The following is a 22,419-nucleotide window of genomic DNA, read 5'->3' as shown; positions in this document are numbered from 1 at the left end:
CTAAAACAGAAAATATGAAACTGCTCCTGATTTTGTTTCATATTTACAGCATCTGCGGAATTTTGGTGTTTATTTCCGTGAACTGGTGCTTGGCTTCCAGGATTAGCACAACAAATAGACTTTGGATATGGATTTCCAGAACTGCCCCAAATTAGGTAGTGACCTCTCCGATTGAAAACTTGCCAACATCACCCCATTATTCCGAGGTGGGAGAGTGACTGTAAATCAAAAGATGATGTGCCGGGTCATCTGTCTCCAGAAGTTGGACCTGTTACGAGGAAAGAATATTTATCATTTGGATAAATGTAAACTGAACATAGAGATAGAGGGAGAATGATAGAGAGAGAAAGAACCAGCATAGAGTCCTAATGGCTGAATTATCATCCAATGATGATATTGTTGAATTCGAGCTGAATTCTTTGATGAAGAAGTCAATACATTAATGGTCGCGAGGACGTTTGTGGATGTTATTTAGTTGATATCCCAGAGATATTTGACAAGGTTAAACGCAGTAACCATGAGGAAGTATGCTGCAGTGGCACAGCTGGTAAAGCTGCTGCCTCACAGCGCCAGAGACCCGGGTCTGATACAGATGTTGGCTACTGTCTGTGTGGAGTTTGCATGTTCGTCCTGTGACCATGTGGGCTTCAGGTGCTCTGGTTTCCCCCCTCACAACCCCAAAATATGCAGGTTTTTAGGTTAATTGGCTTCTGTAAATGAGCAGGGTGTGGATGCAAAAGTATTATAACATAGAACTGGTGTGAATGGGTGATCGATGGTCGGTGTGGACTTGGTGGGCCTATTTTCATGCTGTTATCCCTAAACTAAACTAAACAGAATGTCTCTTGTTTAGAACGGGTATCAAGGGTTATGGCGAGAAGGCAGGAAAATGGAATTCGGTGGCAGAGCTCAGCCATGATTGAATGGCGGAGTAGACTCGATGGGCCAAATGGCCTAATTCTACTCCTATAAATTGTGAACTTGTCTCCCGGTGGCCATTTTGCTTACCTTCCTCTTGTTCTCCAGTCTCCTCCATTCCTCGGACGCCAGAGCTCCTTGCCGATCTTCCTCTGATGTTATCGAGGAGCTGAACTGTACCTGAGCTCACCTGCTGCTGTGGTTGTTGTGTGGCACAGGGTGTGAGGACCCAGGGTAATAGAGTCCGGGTGGCCTGGAATCCATCTATCTGGGCCGTGTGGGTTGAACGACAATGGTTGATCGATGGGCAGTGTGGACGTGTTGGGCTGAAGGGCTTATTCAATGTAGTATTTTCCTATCGATCAAAAAAATATGTCGACATGTGTCACCTTTTAGTGTTGGTTAGGGGACCAGCAGCTGAGAGTAAGGATAATAGGCACACACTTAAACTGAATCATAGCTTCCCTGAAGCTGGCCACTCAGCTTTTCACCATGAAATTACTTATCTGGATATAGGGACAGAGAGTCAAAGTTGCAAGTATTCTGGTGATATAAAGTTAGGTGACATGGTGGGAGCAGAACATGCAAAGAGATTAATAGGATTGTACAAAAGATGCCTTTGAGGATGTTTCAGAATAATATAGGATTGAGAGGGTTAAATCACAAGGAATAACTGCATAGAAATGAATTCTGTTCTCTCAGGCTCAAAAGATTCAGAAGTAATCCAGCTGAGTTCAATGTTTGACGTTAAAAAGAGAGGCAACTCCACTAGTCAGGAACCCCAGAGGAAAGGGCATATACATTTTCACATGCTTTTACATCTGTTATTGATAAATATGTGTGTGTGTGTATGTGTGTGTGTGTGTGTGTGTGTGTGTGTACGTGTGTTTGTGTGTGTGTGTGTGTGTGTGTGTGTGTGTATACGTGTGTGTGTGTGTGTGTACGTGTGTTTGTGTGTGTGTGTGTGTGTGTGTGTGTGTGTATACGTGTGTGTGTGTGTGTGTACGTGTGTGTGTGTGTGTGTGTGTGTATGTGTGTGTGTGTGTGTGTTTTTGTGTGTGCGTGTGTTTGTGTTTGTGTGTGTGTGTTTTTGTGTGTGTCTGTGCATGTGTGCGTCTGTGTGTATGCGTGTCTGTGTGTGTGCGTGTGTGTGTGTTTGCGTGTGTGTGTGTACGTGTGTGTGTGTGTGTGTGTGTGTGTGTGTACGTGTGTACGTGTGTGTGTACGTGTGTGTGTTTGTACGTGTGTGTGTATGTGTGTGTGTGTGTGTGTACGTGTGTGTGTGTGTGTGTGTGTGTGTGTGTGTATGTGTGTGTGTGTGTATGTGTATGTGTGTGTGTACGTGTGTGTGTGTGTGTGTGTACGTGTGTGTGTATGTGTGTGTGTGTGTGTGTGTGTATGTGTGTGTGTGTGTGTGTGTGTGTGTATGTGTGTTCGTGTGTGTGTGTGTGTACGTGTGTGTGTGTGTGTGTGTGTGTGTGTGTGTGTACGTGTGTGTGTATGTGTGTGTGTGTGTGTGTGTGTGTGTGTGTGTGTGTGTGTGCGTGTGTGTGTATGTGTGTGTGTGTGTGTACGTGTGTGTGTGTGTGTATACGTGTGTGTGTATGTGTGTGTGTGTGTGTGAATATATTTATAATGTTTTTGTCCAAGTCATTATATATATATACACTGTATATACTGTATATATCAATGACTTGGATTAAACGTCTACGGGTTGGTTCGTGCGTTTGCAGCTGACGCCAAGATTGCTGGGGTCATGGGCTGTGAGGAAGACTGTCAAAGTATACAGCGGAATATAGATCAAAGGTTCAAAGGTTATTTAATGGTCACATACACCTAGGTGTAGTGAAGTGAAATACTTCTTGCCAATGCAGCACATAAAGAAAGAATACAGACATAACATTAATAAGAGATTTAAACATAAAGAACATCCCCCCACAATGGTTCCCATTATGAGGGAAGGCACAATGTCCAGTCCCCATTCCCAGTTCACCCATAGTCGGGCCTATTGAGGCCTCCACAGTTGCCTCCACGGAGACCCGATGTTCCAGGCCGTTCTCGCCGGGTGAAGGTGCTCCGGCGTCGGGAGAACCCTCACAGCGGCTTGGGACACCTGGAACGGCCGCTTCCATACTGGAGGCCGCGGTTTCCGAGGCCAACAGGGGCGCGCCGGTTGGAGCTCCACTACTGGTGATCTCATTGAGAGATCCCAGGCTCCCGATGTAAAGTACAGCGCCGCTGCCCGCGGCCGGCCGCTCCACAGTCCCGCAGCTCCGCGATGTTTTTCTCGGCGGTCTTCAGCTCACCGGAGCTCCAGCGCGGCGACCCGGGCAAGGCATCGCCCGCTCCGCTCCGCGTTAGCGCTCCAGCGCTGTGCCGCTGCCGAAGCCGTGGTTCTGGGCGGTCCCCGACAGGAAACGCCGCTCCAGGCCCGCTGGTAGGCCGCGAGGACGGGTCGAAACTGCAGCCCGGAGAAAAGCCGCCTCTCCGACCAGGTAGGGACCCTGAAAGGTAGTTTCCCCCTTCCCCCCCTCCCCCCCCCCACATAAAAAAGTCTAGAACTCCAGAAACAAAAACACTTTAACTAACTAAAAATTAAAAAAAAGAGATGAAAAGACAGACAGCTGCTGGCTGGGCAGCCATACACAGGCTACACAAATAGGCGGTAAGTGGCAGATGAGGTACAATGCGAGTAAGTGTGAGGAGGTAGATGCAAGGGGGAAATGTGCAATTAATGGCAAGATCTTTAACAGCATTAATGTGCGGAGGGATTTTGCGGTCCAAGTCCATAACTCCCTGAAATTCAAAGTCAAAAGTCAAAGTCAAAGTCAATTTTATTCGTCACATGCACTCTAAGGTGCAGTGAAATGAATTTGCCAGCAGCGATACACTTAAAAAGAACACACTGTACACGATAACAATTACCATAAACATCCACCACAGCATTCTTCACTGTGGTGGAAGGCAACAAAGTTCAGCCAGTCCTCCTCCTTGTTCACCCGTGGTCGGGGCCATAAATGGCAACATAAGTAGAGTGGTGAAAAAGGCATATGGTATGCTTGCTTTTGTTGGTCGGGGCATTGAGTATAAGTGTGAAGAATCATGACGCAGCTTTATAGGAGTTTGGTTAGGCCTCATTTGGAGTATTGTGTACAGTTATTGTTGTTCACATTACAGGAAAGATGTAGAGGCTGGAGAGAGATTGCAAAGGTGGTTTACCACAATGGTGCCTGGATTAAAGGGGATTAGCTACCAGGACTGACTTGGATTGTTTTCTCTGCAACACTGGAGGTTGAGGAGAATCCTGATAGAAATATATAAGCATATAGACAGCAACCATAGTCAGGATCGAACTCGGGTCTCTGGCGCTGTCAGGCACCAAGTCACTGCACCACTATGCTGCCCTGTACTTTACTAATCCTGACACAAAGTGCTGGAAGAACTCAGCAGGTCAGGCAGCATCTCTGGTTTTGGTTCAGGACCATTCTTCAGAAACATCACCTATCAATGTTCTCCAGAGATGCTGCCTGACCTGCTAAGATATTCCAGCACTCTGTGTCTTTTTTTTCATAACAGCATCTGTAGTTCTTACTTTCTATACAAAACTATTCCTGTTTTATTCCCCCCATATTGTCATAAATTCCCTCCCCCCTCAGATTTAACCACTTACCTACACACTAAAGACAATTTACAGGGGCCAATGAATCTCCCAATGTTATTCCCTTTACCATCTATCTGTGCAAAATGGACAGTTCGATTGTGATCATGGATTGTCTTTGCGCTGACTGGTTGGCACGCAACAAAAGCTTTTCACTGTACCTTGGTACACCTGGCAATAAATTAAACTAAACTGAACTGTAAACTAAACACTGGAGAAAACCCACATGACTGGTCACAGGGAAGACATGCATACTCCACACAGAAAGTTGCAGAGGTTTTGCCAGTCACTGCACCAGGCGGAAGAGAGCTGCCTGCCCCTTTTCCAGGATTACATTGGTTACGTTGGATTTCCTTTCTGCAAATGTTGCAAGGGACCTTAACGGTGATGGTGAATAAAATTATTTTTTGCTCATTATTTTTTAATTTGCAAAATAAAAGGATAAAATGGAAGGGACAGGTTTGGAGGGATATGGGCCAAACGCAGGCAGGTGGGATCAGTGTCGCTGGGGCGTGTTGGCCGGTGTTGGCAAGTTGGGTCGAAGGACCTGATTTAATGCTGTACCACTCTATATGTCTCTAAAAGGTGCAGCTTAATCTGTTTTCCTTTAAAATCAATCAAAAAGTGCAGTAAGCAGCTGAATAAGGTGGAGGGTATTCCTTAGTAATATCTCCATGAGTGTTTGTTCCTGAATCCTTGCCGCAACATTGGGGGGAGATGGCAATCGGACGCCGAGGCTCACAATCCCGCCCGCAATCTCTCTGCATTTCTACTGTCAGATCTTTTGTGCTACACAGGCAGCTCCCACTCCAGCCCTGACACAGCATCGTCACACAAGGCAGCGTGCAAATAGAATCGAAAATCCAAGATCTCTGTGGCTTCCTCTGCTGCAGTAAGACAGAAATATACTGCACTGGAGTGGAAGTGATAGGCTGCTTGTGTGAATTAATCAAAAGCTATGCATCCCTGTAAATAAACTGTAAGCAAGAAGCGTGCTGCAGGCAGCTTGGTACATTGTGTAGCTACTCAATGTAGGCCCTAAATTACTATACCTCCTGGGCTAAAGCTTTACTGCACAAAGCTCAGGGCCAGCACCTTGATTATTAAAGCTTTATGTGTGTGTGTGAGTGAGTGAGAGGGAGAGATGGCTGATGGGTGTGAGGGAGTTTATTCAGTGAGATACAGACACCCGATGTGTACAGGATCAGTGATCACACTGACACTGAGTGGGAGATGGCAACATCATCCTTCCCCTTCCCCCCTTGCTGCAACTTGATCTCAGCATCTCTCTTCAAACCCCTCCACTGCAATGTGACTCTTCACGCTCCCTCAATCCTTGTGCAAGGTAAAAATGGTTTATGTTCATTGTTATCATGTGTACCAAGGTGCAGTGAAACGCTTTGTGCTGCATCTCCAAACTAAACCTGGCAAGGGTTAATCCACAATAGCCATCCCATTAGCTGCAGGTGTAATGTGTACTTGTTCTGTGGTTTCTATACTTTGTTTGCATCTTCCCATACACGACACAAGGGACCTGAACGTTCAGTTTATGTCTTCTACCCCTTTAACTATACACACCTGGGCTCGACGAGAAATCCAGGCTCAGCCTTGGCGTTTGCTGGTCCCTTGGTGTTTGCCGAGTGCCCGCTCTGACTGGGCGTGGGACTCGGGTAAACGTGGGATAAGGTCAGATCTCGATCTCCTGCCCACTGCTCCCTGAGCTCCACATTGTTCCACGTGTTTGAAATAGATCGATAGGACAAGGGGTCTATATAGCTGTTACCTGAAACAGCCCACAGTAATGGGCAAAAACACCTTGTTTATAAGTTCATAAGTGATAGGTGCAGAATTAGGCCATTCGGCCCATCAAGTCTACTCCGCCATTCAATCATGCCCATAACCCTGTTCTCCTGCCTTCCACCTATAAACCCTGACACCCGTACTAATCAACCTTGTGATATTATGAAGAAAAGTGTGTAAACGGCACCTGGTTATTCACAAAAGCTAATTATTGCTCTAAATGGTGACCCTGTAAAGACTAGTGACACTATCTCTGATGGGAATGAGTTGAGATGCTGTATGTTGATCAGTTTTAATTTAGAAGTGGTGTAAAATTTGTTGCAGGCAAGTGACAAATTGAAATGTACGGCATATCCATTGCTGCTTTGTAAATGGTTTCACATTTGTCCTCTGCTCCCGCTGGTGTGAAAAACAGAGGTCGTTGTGATGCAGTGCAATGTGATTAAAGAGACTCGTCGAGTGCCATGGGTGGCACAGTGGCACAGCTGGTAGACTGGCACACTGGCACAGTGGCACAGCTGGTAGAGCCATTGACTCACAGCGTCAGAAACCCAGGTTCAATCCTGACCATGGTGTGTTGTCTGAGTGGAGTTTGCATGTTCTCCCCTTGCGGATTGCATCCCACATCCCCAAGGCATGCGGGTTGGCCACTGGAAACGGCCTGTGAATATAGGTGAGTAGTAGATTATGGTGGAAGCCGTTGAGACTGTGGGGAGAAGATAAAAAGGGGGTTAATATAGCCTGGTTGACCTCCGTGGGAAGATGGCATGTTTCTAAACTGTATTTCATCATGACTATGATTCACCTCATCAAAGGACCATCCGTAGATCCCAATCCATTAGAGTCCAGGAGCTCGAGATCCCCACTTGCTTACCTATGTTTACAAAGGTGTAGATCCATCCCAGTTCATTGAGGACATGAACACCACTGATGGAAGTACCATGGAGAAAGCTTTTCACTGTACCTCAGCACAGGTGATAATAAACTAAACCAAAACTCAAACTGGCCACTGACTCCAAAGAATATCAAACGTAATATCATTGAGTGCGACCCAGATGGGTATACAGCCATTCGACTGTTGTCCCTCAATAGGTCTTATTCGGAGATAGTGTCATTCATCCTTTCAAATGTTGGTGGACCACCATGGGGCTGCACAGAGTCGTCCTCTGAACTTTAGTGAGAGATGTAGAAATACAAAATAGAATGGACGGATTGATGAGATCATCCTACAACCACCACTGCCCGAGGAGTGTCTGAACTTCAACCAGGCTTGACTTGGTTTGAGTTACTTTGACATGGAGTTGTCACAGATGTTTGTCCAGATGCGAAAATAGAGCATGAAGAGGTTTGGCCACAGCTGGTGACGAGGTCAGTCATTGGCACTTGAAGCAGGCCATTTATCCAGATGTGTCATCGTAACTTGACCAAATGCAAATCCAGGTGTTCGACCATGTTTGTCCTAGGTATTAGGTCAGGTTTCATTTTTCGGTTAGAAATACAGCGCGAAAACAGGCCCTTTGGCCCACCAAGTCCATGCCACCCTGCAGCATTATCCTACACACATTATTGACAATTTACAATTCTAAATGAGCCAATTAACTTACAAATCTGCACATCTTAGGAAACCGGAGCACCTGGGGAAAACACACGTAGTGATGGGGAGAAGGTACAAACTCAGTACAGACAGCACCCGTAGTCTGGATTGAACCTGGGTCTCTGGCGCTGTCATGCAGCAACTGTACCAGTGCACCACTGTGCCACGCCAACATGCCACCATGGTACCAGGTGTTGAGAAAAGGTGTCCCAGGTGTTTTGGGTTGTGTATGTATCTTATTGGGCACAGGTGCTTTACCAAGTGTGCCATTTGTGCCTGTCCCACCAAGGGATAGATATGGAGGAGGGCCATCATGAACCTTGGTCAGGTGTGATGCAGATGATTGATCAGTTGTGTCATGAACAAGTTATTGCGACACATCTGGACAAATGGCCTGCTTCACATTTGGCTAACATTCCTGTGGGCATAAAATCAACCAAGTGTACACCTGTGCCATGTTCTGTGGCTCAACATTCTGTGGTCTGGTCGAGCCCACTGTCACGTCTAGCTGGACATGTGGCGTGCCAGGCCAAACAATCGCAACGCACCTGACCATAAAGTCCTGCAACATCTGGGTCGCACTGCCTCTGTTGACCCCTAACACACCAGAGCCACATCTGGTCACACCGTGTCACATCTGCTCATGTGCCAATGACAGACCTGTTCACCAGCTTCATGCTCGACTTCCACATCTGGACAAGCATCCTTGTCAACGTAACTTAAACCCAGGTCTCGACCTGAGGCATTGCCCCTTCCTTCTGATCCAGAGATGCTGCCTGTCCCGCTGAGTTACTCCAGCATTTTGTGTCTATCTTCGCCATAAACCAGCATCTGCAGTTCCTTCCTGCACGTTCAACCAAGTCATGCCTGGTTGAATATCCTCATCATACCTTGTCAGGCAGCCATTCAACACCTGGCTAAACAGCTGCTCCACACCTGGTGCGATGAACACTCTTTAGTGAAGCTGCGATTCTGTGTCCTTGTCTCTTTCTGCATTTCCGCTGCACCGCTGTAATTTATAATTCATGAGTGCTAAATTTAGTGCCTGATTTTAGTTTGGGTTCTGAGAATTGATTTCCTGAGTGACATTGTGGTTGATCAAACAACTGAAGTGGAGACCTTCTTTAATTAATAGACTTGTTTCTTATTTAATGTGTGGTCATAGGATTTTCAATATGGTTAAAGAGTTAACGTCAGATGCATTGACTTGCTGAAAATGGCCGCTACGTGCTAGGGATATATCCTCTCTCAAGGAAGGTCACTGCACTGCACTGAAACTGGGACATCGCCTGTGTTTTAAAATGAGGATTTTGTAGGTTGAAGGGTTCTATCTTTTAAGCTGATCGGAGGCTTTGAGTTAGTGGTCATTTGCGTGACGTTGCATCTCTCTTGTCAGCACGTTTGCTGTGACATTAGCATACCCATACCTCAGATAGACATGGTGTGTCACTATGAACACACACTGGTCATCTATCAACAGCAGCTTCCCATCCAGCACAGTCACTCACTCACACTTTTGTGTTGTCCTGTGCATATAAACATGCAGCTGCGTGCAATGGAAGGAACTGTAGATGCTGGTTTACACCGAAGATAGACACAAAAAGATAGAGCAACTCAGCGGGTCAGGCAACATCTCTGGAGAAAAGGAATAGGTGATGTTTTAGGTCGGAACCCTTCTTCAGATTGGAACTACTTGTACATGTACAGACACGGACTCACGTACTAATATTTGCCCACATACATGAACTTACACATACATTTGTACATACATAGACCCACACATGCATGTGTTGACATACACAAATGCACATGAGCATACATATATAAGTAAGTAAGTAAGTAAGTAAGTTTATTGGCCAAGTATTCACATACAAGGAATTTGCCTTAGTGCTCCACCCACAAGTAACAACATGACATACAGTGACAGTTACGAATGACTCAGAAAACACTAAACATTAATAATAATAAAACATTCATTGATCAGGCATGTGAACCAACAAAATACCAGATCAAAGGGAGGCTACAGATTTTTGGCTGTTGAGTAGAGCAATTACTCGTGGATAAAAACTGTTTATATGTCTGGCTGTGGCGGCTTCGACAGTTCGGAGTCGCCTTCCAGAGGGAAGTGATTCAAAGAGTTTGTGGCCAGGGTGAGAGGGGTCAGAGATGATCTTGCCCGCTCGCCTCCTGGCCCTTGCAGTGTACAGATATGCAATCCATACAAGCAATACAATACAATACAATACAATACCGTTTATTTGTCATTTGAACCTCACATGAAGTTCAAACGAAATTTGGTTTCTGCAGTCATACAAGAAAAGAACCAAGACACACACCAACACAATCCACACAAACATCCATCACAGTGAATCTCCTCCTCACTGTGATGGAAGGCAAAGTCTTGTCTCTCCCCTGCTCTCCATTCCTCTCCCGAAGTCAAAGTCAAAGTCGCCGGCGGGCGCTAGCAAGTCCCACGGCCACTCAAAGCCACGCCGGGCGATGTAAGGCCCTGCTCCGGGTCCCGATGTCGAAGCCCCCGGCGGGCGCTAGCAAGTCCGCGGCAATTTAAAGCCGCGCCGGGCGATGTAAGGCCCCGCTCCAGGTCACTCTCAACCCCGCAATTCGAGCGGGAGAAGTCGCCGTTGCCGGTGCCCCGCAAAGCAGTCTCCCACCGGGGACCCGCGAGCTCCCGGTGTCACCATCCACCGGAGTCGGGTCGCAGCAGCGCGCCACCGCAGCTCTCCACGCTCCGAAGCCGGGCCAGCTCCACGATGGTAGGTCCGCAGCTCCGCAGGCTCCGTGACTTGAGCCCCCTGGTTGTTCCGGTTGGAGGCCGCTCCACGGTGCTAGGCCCCAACGGCAACGGAGACCCGACAGGGAAAAGGTCGGGTCCCCGTACAGGGAAGAGATCTAAAAGTTTCCCCCACCCACCCCCCCGCCCCCCACACATACACAGTCAAAAACCCACCACAAACTGTACCCTCAACAGGACAATAAAATTAAAAAAAGACAGACGGACTGCAGAGGCCGCTGCGACGTCGGTCGCGTCGCCAACCCATGGGTGATCGCATGCATACATGTGCATAAAGGCATACATACTTGCGTACATGCATACAAGCATACATGTACACAAGTGTACACAAGCATTTGAACATGCAATTGCACAAGTATGTGAAAAATGTAATTGCACTCACATGCGTGCAAATTCACCCATGTACATACCCGAGCATGCAAAGACCATCACACACGTACACACACACACACACACACACACACACACACACACACACACACACACACACACACACACACACACACACACACACACGTACACACACAAACACAGACACAAAAACACACACACACACACACACACACACACACACACACACACACACACACACACACACACACACACACACACACACACTCACACACACATACAGACATATACAGATCAGTCTGAAGATGGGTCTCGACCCGAAATGTCACCCATTCGTTCTCTCCAAAGATGCTGCCTGTCCCGCTGAGTTACTCCAGCATACCTACAGACACACATACACAAACACACACATAGACACACAGACACAGACAGACACGCATACACAAACTCTCACACACACACACACACACGCACCCTGCAGTTGCTTACTACTATATTTCAGCAGAATACTGACTAATAACAGATTCACCCAACTGATATTGGAAACCATAAGATGGATGCCAAGCCTGCCTCTCTCACAACCCAGGATCATTAGTTTCCACCGGAAACATCACCTATTCCTTTTCTCCAGAGATGCTGCCTGACCCGCTGAGTCGTTCCAGTTTTTTGTGTCTATCCAGGATCGTAGAGGTTGTGCATTGCTGCCTCGACTGTGGAGAGCTTGCATCGAGCTTTGGTCCGAGCCCTCATGCCCCTTGGATGAGGAGCACAAACGCAGTGGCCTCTGCGAAACTGCATCGAGTTGCAGCCAAGAGCCAGCTGGGGCAGAGTCGTGGGGCTGAGTGAGTGAAAGGCTTTCACTTTCTGCCTGCCTTGCCTGTGATGAAATGAATGTTAATGAATCTCGCAGAGATCAAAGGCTGGAGTGTAAATATTTATCGAGTAACATGGAATAAGCAGGATAAAAAAAACAAGGTTTCCGGACACTGGAGGGAGCATCAAACTGGAACACTTCCCCCGGGTCACAGCCTATCTAACATCTCGTCAGATCATCCAGAGCCACATCATAGATCTGCAATTGCCATCGCAGTGAGTCCACTTCACAGAAAGAGCATGTGCATCCCAGAGGAGCCTCAACATCTATGATATGCTTCATTGGAGAACAGCAGAGGAAGGTCCATCTAACAATAATGCCAAGCAACAGATCAACAGATAAACCACTAGCTACAAGAAGCCACCAGACCTCCTTTGGCCAGGCTTTGGCAAAGTCGTTCACCAACAGGAGAGGAAAGCCACCGTCTAGTCCACCATGGGTCTAGCCAGTTTCATGCCCTTCTACCTCGAGTCCACCCTTGCTATGTTGGGCAGACCTGCATCAAGAATAACCAGTGCCCACAGAAATGGCCTGGGCCCAATCCATTGTCATCCCTGACCAGGCAGGTCTTAGTCTGGTTGGCAAAGCCCAGGCTGGCCATGAGAGAGTACACACCATCTTCTAGTATCCCCATTGAACTGGGGATGCGATAGAGAGCTCTCAGAGTAAGGCCATTCCAGAGAAAACCTTATCTCAGGTTCCAGAATCTGGTTTCACCAGAGACTTTAACCCACTTCCCTGAACAAGGGAGACCCTGATCAGCTCTTTCATTGGGCAATGATAGGAACTCCTGCTGTTAAGATACACTGATACGTCATGCGGTGTTGGTTTAGTGGAGGTCTGTGAGTATACTGGTAATCTAGAGCCTGGATATCATCTCGAGACTTGAGTTTATGTAAGATGCCACAGAGGGCTGTGGAGGCCAAGTCAGTGGATATTTTAAAGGCGGAGATAGACATTCCTGATTTGAACGGGTGTCAAGGGTTATGGGGAGAAGGCAGGAAAATGGGATTAGGAGGCAGAGATCAGCCAAGATTGAATGGCGTAGTAGACGCGATGGGCCGAATGGCCTAATTCTACTATAACTTGTGAACTTGTGAAGATGAGAAATCTGAATTCAGTTAATCAAACAAATCTTCATTAAATGGTGGTATCAGGAATGGGAACCTTGAAACCACTGGATCATATCAAATAATCTGTGGAGGAGCCCTGCTTTCCTTATCCAGTTTTGTCCATGTGGCATCTCACACTCTGAAATGGTGCTTCCAGCTACTCAGCTGAAGATTGAATGTAAGGTGATGGTTTTATATTCTAGTCCAAAGAGTGAGCAGAACATTCTGCTTGGAGATCGGTACAGTGCTGGAAGGGGAATGGTGAAGGGTCTCTGTACTGTCTGGGGTCTTGCAGGTGGAATATTGAAAGCAAGTTAGTAATAGACATACAGTGTGCTCAAGTGTTCAATGGTGATGTCCTTAAAGGCCTGTCCCACTTTCCCAAGTTATTCACAAATTCTCCCGAGTTTTCCCCTTGATTCAAACTCGCAGAATGTTCGTAGCGAGTCCGTAGGAGTCCGTGGATATATCGTACAGGCTCGTCATGCCAAGCCGTAGGCACTCGGGGCATCAAGTAAGTTGGGACTTTTTTTCCAGCCTGACAAAAAATGCCCACGAGTAAAAAAATAGCCCCGAGTACCTACGGCTGGTATAATGAGCCGCTACGATATATCCACGGACTCCTACGACCTCCCACGGACCTGTTACGAACATTCTGCGAGTTTGAATCAAGGGGAAAACTCGGGAAAATTTGTGAATAACTCGGGAGAATTTGTGAATAACTCAGGAAAGTGGGACAGGCCCTTTAGATTCCCCACCAACCCTACGCCCAAGATCACTGGTCGATCACCTTTGGTGGCTTGCTGTCACCAGATTGGCTTTTATATATCCTACCTTACAGAAGCAACCAACCTTCAAAAATCCCATCATTGGCTGTGAACTGCTTTAGCACGTCCTGAGATTGTGGAAAATGCCAGAGAAAGGGAAACATTTCTCTCTTCCTTGAAATATCCTTCCCTGCTTCGGAGGCCCATGTGAAGAGTTCTACCGTTTGGTGTAGAGAGCGGGGCGGCAGGTTGGTCAAGACTTCAAATCGCTGAACCTCTATCCCTCTATTGAGGAGATCTATTGAACTTTAGGCCAGATATAATCCCATTAAATCAGGGGCAATATTCCTGAAACTGATTTTGACTGGAGACTCTGACATTCTGGGCAGGTGGAGTTGGCCAGAGTTGACTGTGCTAGTGCGCTGAATACGCTGGTGAATTTCAGCATTGATGGCTGCCTTTGCAGAGACGTGGCTCCCAAGGTATGGAAGGGGCTCATTGTTCTGCGGTGTCTCATTGTGGTCCTTTACTGTCAGGGAGCAGTGATCTGCAGCGAGGACAAGCTGGCAATGCCCTTTGTTTTGCAGATTTGTGTTATCTCGCATGCTTCAGTGAATAAATCATCAGTGCCTTGCAGCATATCAGCACTCTGCAGCTCAGTGACTGAGGTTGGGCGATCATTGCTCTGCAGTTTGAGCTCTTTCCCGTTCGCTCTGAAGATTAGCTCCACTCTTATTGTTTTTTTTGGAGATAAAGTGAAGTCGGGCGGATTGAGAGAAGATAGACACAAAATGCTGGAGTAACTCAGCGGGACAGGCAGCATCTCTGGATAGAAGGAATGGGTGACGTTTCGGGTCGAGACCCTTCTTCAGATAGAGAGAAGTGTCGAGACAACGTCACTGCCTTGCTGAGCACCATTTTGTACCGAGATTGACCCAGTTTGCACCCGTGGATCGCAGTTGATACGTCATCATAGAGTTACAGAGCTCAGAGCCATAGTGCTGTACAACCCAGAAACAGGCTCTTCGGCCTACCTTGAACATGCCAACCAACTTGGCACACTGGGCTAGTCCAATTTGCCTGCATTTGGCCGAGAGCCTTCTAATCCCATCCCACCAGTCTAAAGCACGAAGAGCCTGCTGCAGTTGACACGTTTTTGTGAAGACAGTTAAGACGGTGGCATCTATGATGCGTCCATGTTCATAGGTTCTAGGAGCAGCATTAGGCCATTCGGCCCATAAAGTGTACTCCACCATTCAATCATAGCTGATCTGTCTTTCCCTCTCAACCCCATTCTCCTACCTTCTCCCCATAACCCCTGACATAACCCCTACTAATCAGGAATCTATCAATCTGTGCCTTAAAAATACCCAATGACTTGGCCTCCACAACCGTCTGACCCCTTTTCCCAGTCTGTCCCTTTTTCGGAGATGAGGTTGAGTTTAACTGACATTTCTCTCCATTGACGTTGAGATCTTTAGCTGGGAGATCATCTGCTCACAAGGCCTAGTTGTTTATCAGTTGACATGTGGCCTCCGGTCTCCCCATGGTAGTAGTGAAGTGGGAGCAACAGTTCACAGTGAGATAGAGTCAAGGGTGATGAACGTCCAAGACAGCCATGGTTGAGGTGGAGTTATTCCAATGTTCCTTCCGGCATGCCCTGACTGCCTCTCTCTACTGAAGCACATCTCCCTTCTTGGTTATCAAACGAATGGACCTGAGATGTGTGATCCATAAATGGCCTTGAAAACAGTGAAAAATTAACCTGTCATTGATATCAGCAAAACATTAAGTGCTGCACTAGCTCAACAGGTCAGGCAGCATCGAGCAAAGAACAGTACAACACAAGAACAGGCCCTTCGGCCCACAATTTCTGTGCCGAACATGGTGCCAAGACCATCTCTGATCTATCTGCCATATTCCTCCATTCCTTGCATATTCATATATCTATCCAAAAGCCAAACACAGATATGCCACTGTCATATCTGCCTCAACCACCAACCCTGGCAGTGCATGCCAGGCACACACTGCCATTGGTGTAAATAACTTGTCCCACACATCTCCCACCAATTTTGCCTCTCTCACCTAAAAAGCTGTGCCCTCTAGTATTTTTTTTTCCATCCTGGGAAAAAGGTCTACACAATCTATGCCACATAATGGTAGAAACTTCCATCAGTTCCCCGCAATCTCAATGTTCCAGAGAATCCAATCCAAGTCTATCCAACCTCTCCCTGTCGCTACTATCCCCTAATCCAGACACCATTCTGGTAAACCTGTTCTGCACCCTTTCCAAAGCCTCCACATCCTTCCTGTAATGGGGCGTCCAGAAGGGGTGGCACAGTGGCGCAGCGGTAGAGTTGCTGCCTTACAGCGCTTGCAGCACTGGAGATCCAGGCTTGATCCTGACTACGAGTGCTGTCTTTACGGAGTTTTACGTTCTCCCCGTGACCGCGTGGGTTTTCTCTTGAGATCTTCAGTTTCCTCCAACACTCCAAAGACGTACAGGTGTGCAGGTTAATTGGCTTGGTGTATGTGTAATTTGTCCCCAGTGTGTGTAGGATAGTTTTAATGTGCGGGGATCGCTGGTCGGCGCGGACTCGGTGGGCCAATGGGCCTGTTTCTGCGCTGTATGTCTAAACTAAACTAAATGTACAGAATACTTCAAATGTGCCCCAACTATAAAGCTGCACATTGACATCTGGACTGTTATAATGCCCTGACCTATGAAAGCAAGCATGCCATATGCCTCCTTTACGAGTCAATTGTGGAGGGAATGGACAGATGACATTTCGGGTCGGGACCCTTAATCAGATTGTTATCAGCAAGTCTGCGGAGCTGGTGGATTTTGCCCACTCCTGAGTTCCAAGTTCCTAAGTTTAGTTGATGGTCACATGTACTGAGGTGCAGAGGAAAGCTTTTTTGGTTGCGGGCTGACCAGTCAGTGGGACGACAACGTATAATAGTATTTCCGTTCTCCATACATTCTCCAGGTCAGGGTGACCCTGTTGACCTTCAACCCCCAAGTACCTACCTTGTTGACAGGAAACACTGTGCCTCTCTCCACAGTCGCTGCCTAACCTGCTGAATATTTCCAGCATGTTCTGCTTTTTGCACCAGGTTTTGTAGCATCTGTCGTTTTGTGCTTGCCCATGCATAGTCCCTCCCCATCTCTGGGAGGTTCCTTCACACTGTATTTCTTGCCTGCAGATATTTATAGGCAGATTTATTTCGTCCGTGTTCGGATTTGTCTCTTCCCAGATATCTCCATTCCCCTGCACCTATGCTGTCTTGCTGTGCATGAGTGTTAAAACACTTCAAACGCTGACACTCACCCACACACACATCGAGCACAACATCAACGTAACTGCCGGATGTTAGCTGCAGAGAGAATTCTGCTACCTCAGCACTTCCCGAGCTCCCAGATCCCAGCCAAGATCCGTCAGCAGATCAGGCACTGGCGTAAGGAAACACAACAAAGGCAACAGCAGGAAGGAAAGAGGCAGCACCATAATCAAGGCAGCAGATTCGGTCACCTGCTGGGGAATCTGATCATGCATCCCCTTCTGCTATTCGGCCCATCACATCATGATATAGCTTCATATCACAATGCTGTTTATTAGCAACACCGGAAATTGGAGGAACAGCACCTCATATTCCGCTTGGGGAGTCTGCATCCTGGGGGCATGAACATTGAATTCTCCCAATTTTGTTAGTCCTTGCTGTCTCCTCCCCTTTCCTCAGCCCTCGGGCTGTCTCCTCCCATCCCCCAGCCTTCGGGCTCCTCCTCCTTTTTCCTTTCTTCACCTCGCCCCCCCCACCCCCGATCAGTCTGAAGAAGGGTTTCGGCCCGAAACGTTGCCCTTTTCCTTCGCTCCATAGATGCTGCTGCACCCGCTGAGTTTCTCCAGCTTTTTTGTGTACCTTCGATTTTCCAGCATCTACAGTTCCTTCTTAAACACGCTGTTTTGTAGAACTTTAGTTAGGCCACATTTGGAGTATTGCGTGCAGTTTTGGTCGCGCCATTATAGGATGGATGTGCAGGCCATGGATAGGGTGCAGGGGAGGTTTACCAGAATGATGAATGGATTGGAAAGTATATACTGCAAGGAGAGGCTGGACAGACTTGGGTTGTCTTCTCTCCGCTCTTTCACTTCTCCTCTCCCATCCCTTCAGCAAATCCTTTTCCGTCTCATCTCCCCCCTCCCACCATCTCCCAACCCTCATCCACATGGTTAACAGAGAGAGAGAGAAGATTTCAGACCAAGCACTATTTGATTTCAAGTGAGCTGTGAGAATCTCACTGCCTTCCCCTGGTTGCCAAGAGGTCTACCCGTCTACCCAGGGACATTTGGTGCTTTACGGCTCATTAATGCGTTCAGATGTTGTACGGGCAGCAGGGAACACTGCTGGGCCGGTCCTGTGCAGCCATCAGCTTGTGCATTCACTGATGTGTGCCTTTAGCTGGTAGACGAACAGCTCACTGACAATGGGCCGGGCCGGCCTGCTCCTCTCACCTGCTTCATTTACCCTCAGAGCCCAGCCTTGGCGTAGCCGCATCAGTGACTGTGCCTTGCTGCTGGCCAATGTTCAATGCTATCAGGCAGTCGATGGCTTGAATCCCTCACTGCAAGTTCACAAGTTCACAAGTTATAGCAGTAGAATTAGGCCATTCGGCCCAGTGTCTACTCCGCCATTCAATCATGCCTGATCTCTGCCTAATCCCATTTTCCTACCTTCTCCCCATAACCCCTGACACCCATTCTAATCAAGAATGTGTCTATCTCTGCCTTCTGGTGCTGGACTCTCCCATCCTTTCCACATCCACTCTATCTAAGCCTTTCATTATTCTGTAAGTTTCAATGAGGTCCCCCCTCAACCTTCTAAACTCCAGCGTGTGGAAGCCCAGTGCTGTCAAACGCTCATCGTATGCTAACCCCCTCACATTCTAGATTAGTACGGGTGTCAGGGAGAAGGCAGGAGAATGGGGTGAGGAGGGAGAGATAGATCAGCCGTGATTGAATGGCGGAGTAGACTTGATGGGCCGAATGGCCTAGTTCTGCCCCTATCACTGGTGACCTTATGTACACCCGCGGGTTGTCATAGCCGGGCCAGGCAGCGATTGATCCACAGCCTGCGGGAGTGAGCTCGGAGCTGCAGCGATTGTCATTCCAGCCCAGTCGCTGGGTAGCCGGTTACAGCTCCTTGTTGCACCAATCACAATTGATGAGCTGCAGCAGCTTCAGTCCAGATAAAAACCTTCCTCAGCCTTGTTTAAAAAAAGAGAAGGGAGAAAATTGCGCAGAACATGTCTGTCATATTATGATTCTCGTTGGCTAAAGGCCTGCTGGCTGAAGGCTGCTATTTTATTTTACTTTAGAGCTGCAGCATGGAAACAGGCCCTTCAGCCCACAGTTCACACTAGTTCTATGTTATCCCACTTCTGCATCCACTCCCCCACACAATAGGGGCAACGCATGGAGGCCCATTAAGCCGCAAACTCGCACGTCTTTGGGATGTGGGAGGAAACCGGAGCGCCCGGAGGAAAACCCACGCGGTCGCAGGGAGAACGTGCAAATTGCAAACTCCGGGCAGCACCCGGGTTGAGGATCGAACCCGAGTCTCTGGCGCTGTGTAGGCAGCGACTCCACCAGATGCGCCTCCGTGCCGCCATATTGTGGTACCGTTTTTTAAAAAGGCTGAATGGACAGAGGAATGAACTACAGGCCACTTAAACTAACGTCATAGCAGGGCAAACTGCTAGACTATGTCCCGAGGGATGGCATACGTCAGCGTTCATAGAGGCACAGATTCATCACAGGTAGACAGTGTGAAATTGTTAAGGGAAGATGTGGCTGGATGATGATGATTTTTTTTTAAAAGATAACAAGGAAGGTTATAGTGAAAATGATGTTTTCACCCAGAGAGTTGTGAATCTGTGGAATTCTCTGCCACAGAAGGCAGTGGAGGCCAATTCACTGGATGTATTCAAGAGAGAGTGAGATATAGCTCTTAGGCCTAACAGAATCAAGGGATATGGGGAGAAAGCAGGAATGGGGCACTGATTCTGGATATCAGCCAAGATCATATTGAATGGTGGTGCTGGCTCGAAGGGTCAAATGACTTACTCCTGCACCTATTTTCTATGTTTCTAATCACAAAGATGGAAACAGGCTCTCAGTCTCTTCAGCTCGTTGAGTCCATGATGATCATCAAACACTCACAGTGGTGCAGTGATAGAGCTGCAGTCGTATGCCCCTGTCCTTAGGAAACCTGAACGGAAACCTCTGGAGACTTTGTGCCCCACCCAAGGTTTCCGTGCGGTTCCCGGAGGTTGCAGGTGGTTCCTGGAGGTTGCAGGTAGTGGAAGCAGGTAGGGATACTGACAAAAACCTCCGGGAACCGCACGGAAATCTTGGGTGGGGCGCAAAGTCTCCAGAGCTTTCCGTTCAGGTTTCCTAAGTGGGACAGGGGGCATTACGGCACGAGAGACCTGGGTTTGATCCTGACTACAGGTGCTCCCTGTGACCTGCATGGACTTTCTCCAGGATCTCCAATTTCCTCCCACATTCCAAAGACATACAGGTTTGCAGGCTACTCGACTTGGTAAAATTATAAACTGTCCCTGCGAAGGATGCAGCGTGCGTTAGTGAGTGTGCAGTGATCGCTGGTCGGTGTGGACTAAAGGGCCTGTGTCCTACTTTCCCGAGTTAATCACGAATTCTCCCTAGTTTTCCCCTTGATTCAAACTCGCAGAATGTTCGTAACGAGTCTGTAGGAGACCGTAGATATATCGTAGCGGCTCGTTATGCCAGCTGTAGGTACTCGGGGCATCAGGTAAGTTGCAATTTTTCTCCTCCCGACTATTTTTTCCCTCGTGGACATTTTTTATCAGGCTGGAAAAAACGTCCCGACTTACCTGATGCCCCGGACTCGTTACGAACATTCTGTGAGTTAGAATCAAGGGGAAAACTCGGGAGAATTCGTGAATAACTCGGGAAAGTGGGACAGGCCATAACGTGGGTCGAAGGGCTTGTTTCCTCGTTGTATCTCTAAACTAAACTAAACTCATCTAATCATCTGTATTAATCTCAGTTTATTCTCCACACATTCTCATCGTCTTCCCCCCAAGATTCTATCAATCGCTTGCACACAAGGGGAAATCTGTAGTGGATAATGAAGCCGACCAACCCGAGATGTGAGAGAAAACCGGGGCACCCAGAGGAAATACACTCGATCACAGGGAGAACATGCAGACTCCACGCGGGCAGCACCAGAGATCAGGATCGGACCTGGGTTGCGCCAGGCGACAGCTGTACTAGCAGTGTTGCTGTACCACCACAATTTAAGACGGTACCTAAAGGGTTGATGAAGGGTAGGCAAGGATTTTAGCAAAGTGTTTGAGAAAATCTCACATGCAAATTGATCAGGAAAGTCAAGCCCTTGAGATGTAAAGGAAAGTGAACTTGAAATAAGTTAAAGAGAAATAGCTCAGTAATTGGGGGACTGAATTTACTGGAATTCCACAGGGCTGAACTACTATAATTATACCATTACTATAATGATTTGAACCTGGAGGGTCTGTGATTAAGTGGTTTGGCAATGGGACCAAAACTGGGTTTAATTTTAAAAGTTTCTAGGCTGCAGGAAGATACATTGGAGGGGCAAATGTAACGTAATCCAAATAAATGTGTGGCCATGGAATTGGTAGAAACATCAGTGCTGGAATAACTCAGCAGGTCAGATAGTGCACGTTCACAAGTTGTAGGAGTAGAATTAGGCCATTCGGCCCCATCAAGTCCACTCCGCCATTCAATCATGGCTGATCTCTGCCTCCAGATCCCATTTTCCTGCCTTCTCCCCATAACCCTTGACACACATTATAATCAAGAATTTGTCTATCTTTGCCTGAAAAATATCCACTGACTTGGCCTCCGCCGCCCTCTGTGACAATGAGTTGAACAGATTAACTACCCCCTGACTAAAGAAGTTCCTCCTCACCTCTTTTCCAAAAGAGGAAGATACCATCCCTGGAGAACATGGATTTGGATCAGGACCCTTCTTCAGACTGATTGGAGGGAGGAAGAAGGGTTGAGACCCAAAAGGACAGCTATCTACATCCTCCAGAGACACTGCCTGGCCCGTTGAGTTACTCGAGCAGTTTGTACCATCTTTGTAAACCAGCAACTGCAGTTCCTTGTTTCTGAGAAGCAAAGAAGGAGGCTCCTAAACTGTGCAGAGAATATAAAATTAGAGAGCTCTTGCTTAAACCATATCAAGCATTAGTTGGACCAAAACTAAAGTATAGTGCACAGTTGTGGTCACCACACCACACAGGTACCTGATAACAGCTATAAACATTGTGCAGAAGATACTTACAAGGGTAATGCCTGGGATGGAGAATTATCGTTATGGGGGGAGATTGACTCAGCTGGGATTGCATTTTTGACAGCGAATTATTAAATATTTAAATCAAATTATATGTGGTCTTGACAGGATAAATATGAAAGAACTGAGAGCAGAAAGATTGATAACA

At 47.5% G+C, this 22,419-nt stretch overlaps 1 protein-coding gene and 1 long non-coding RNA gene across 3 annotated transcripts in view; one reads left to right on the top strand and one right to left on the bottom strand.

The window, feature by feature from the left end:
* nrg3 (neuregulin 3) overlaps positions 1 to 22,419 on the top strand; it is a 314,472-nt gene that overhangs the window by 165,641 nt on the left and 126,412 nt on the right. The gene's annotated exons all lie outside the window — the stretch shown is intronic.
* Positions 1,410 to 20,689, bottom strand: LOC116966561. Its single transcript, XR_004410052.1, has 3 exons — positions 20,566 to 20,689; positions 19,083 to 19,087; positions 1,410 to 1,419 (listed from the first exon to the last, which is right to left on the bottom strand). It is a non-coding gene; the product is annotated as an uncharacterized LOC116966561 (long non-coding RNA).

The sequence above is a fragment of the Amblyraja radiata genome, chromosome 37, assembly GCF_010909765.2.
Source record: "Amblyraja radiata isolate CabotCenter1 chromosome 37, sAmbRad1.1.pri, whole genome shotgun sequence".
Lineage (NCBI taxonomy): Eukaryota > Metazoa > Chordata > Chondrichthyes > Rajiformes > Rajidae > Amblyraja > Amblyraja radiata.
The sequence above is the reverse complement of the archived record's forward strand: the minus strand, read 5'-3'. Positions and strand labels throughout refer to the sequence as shown.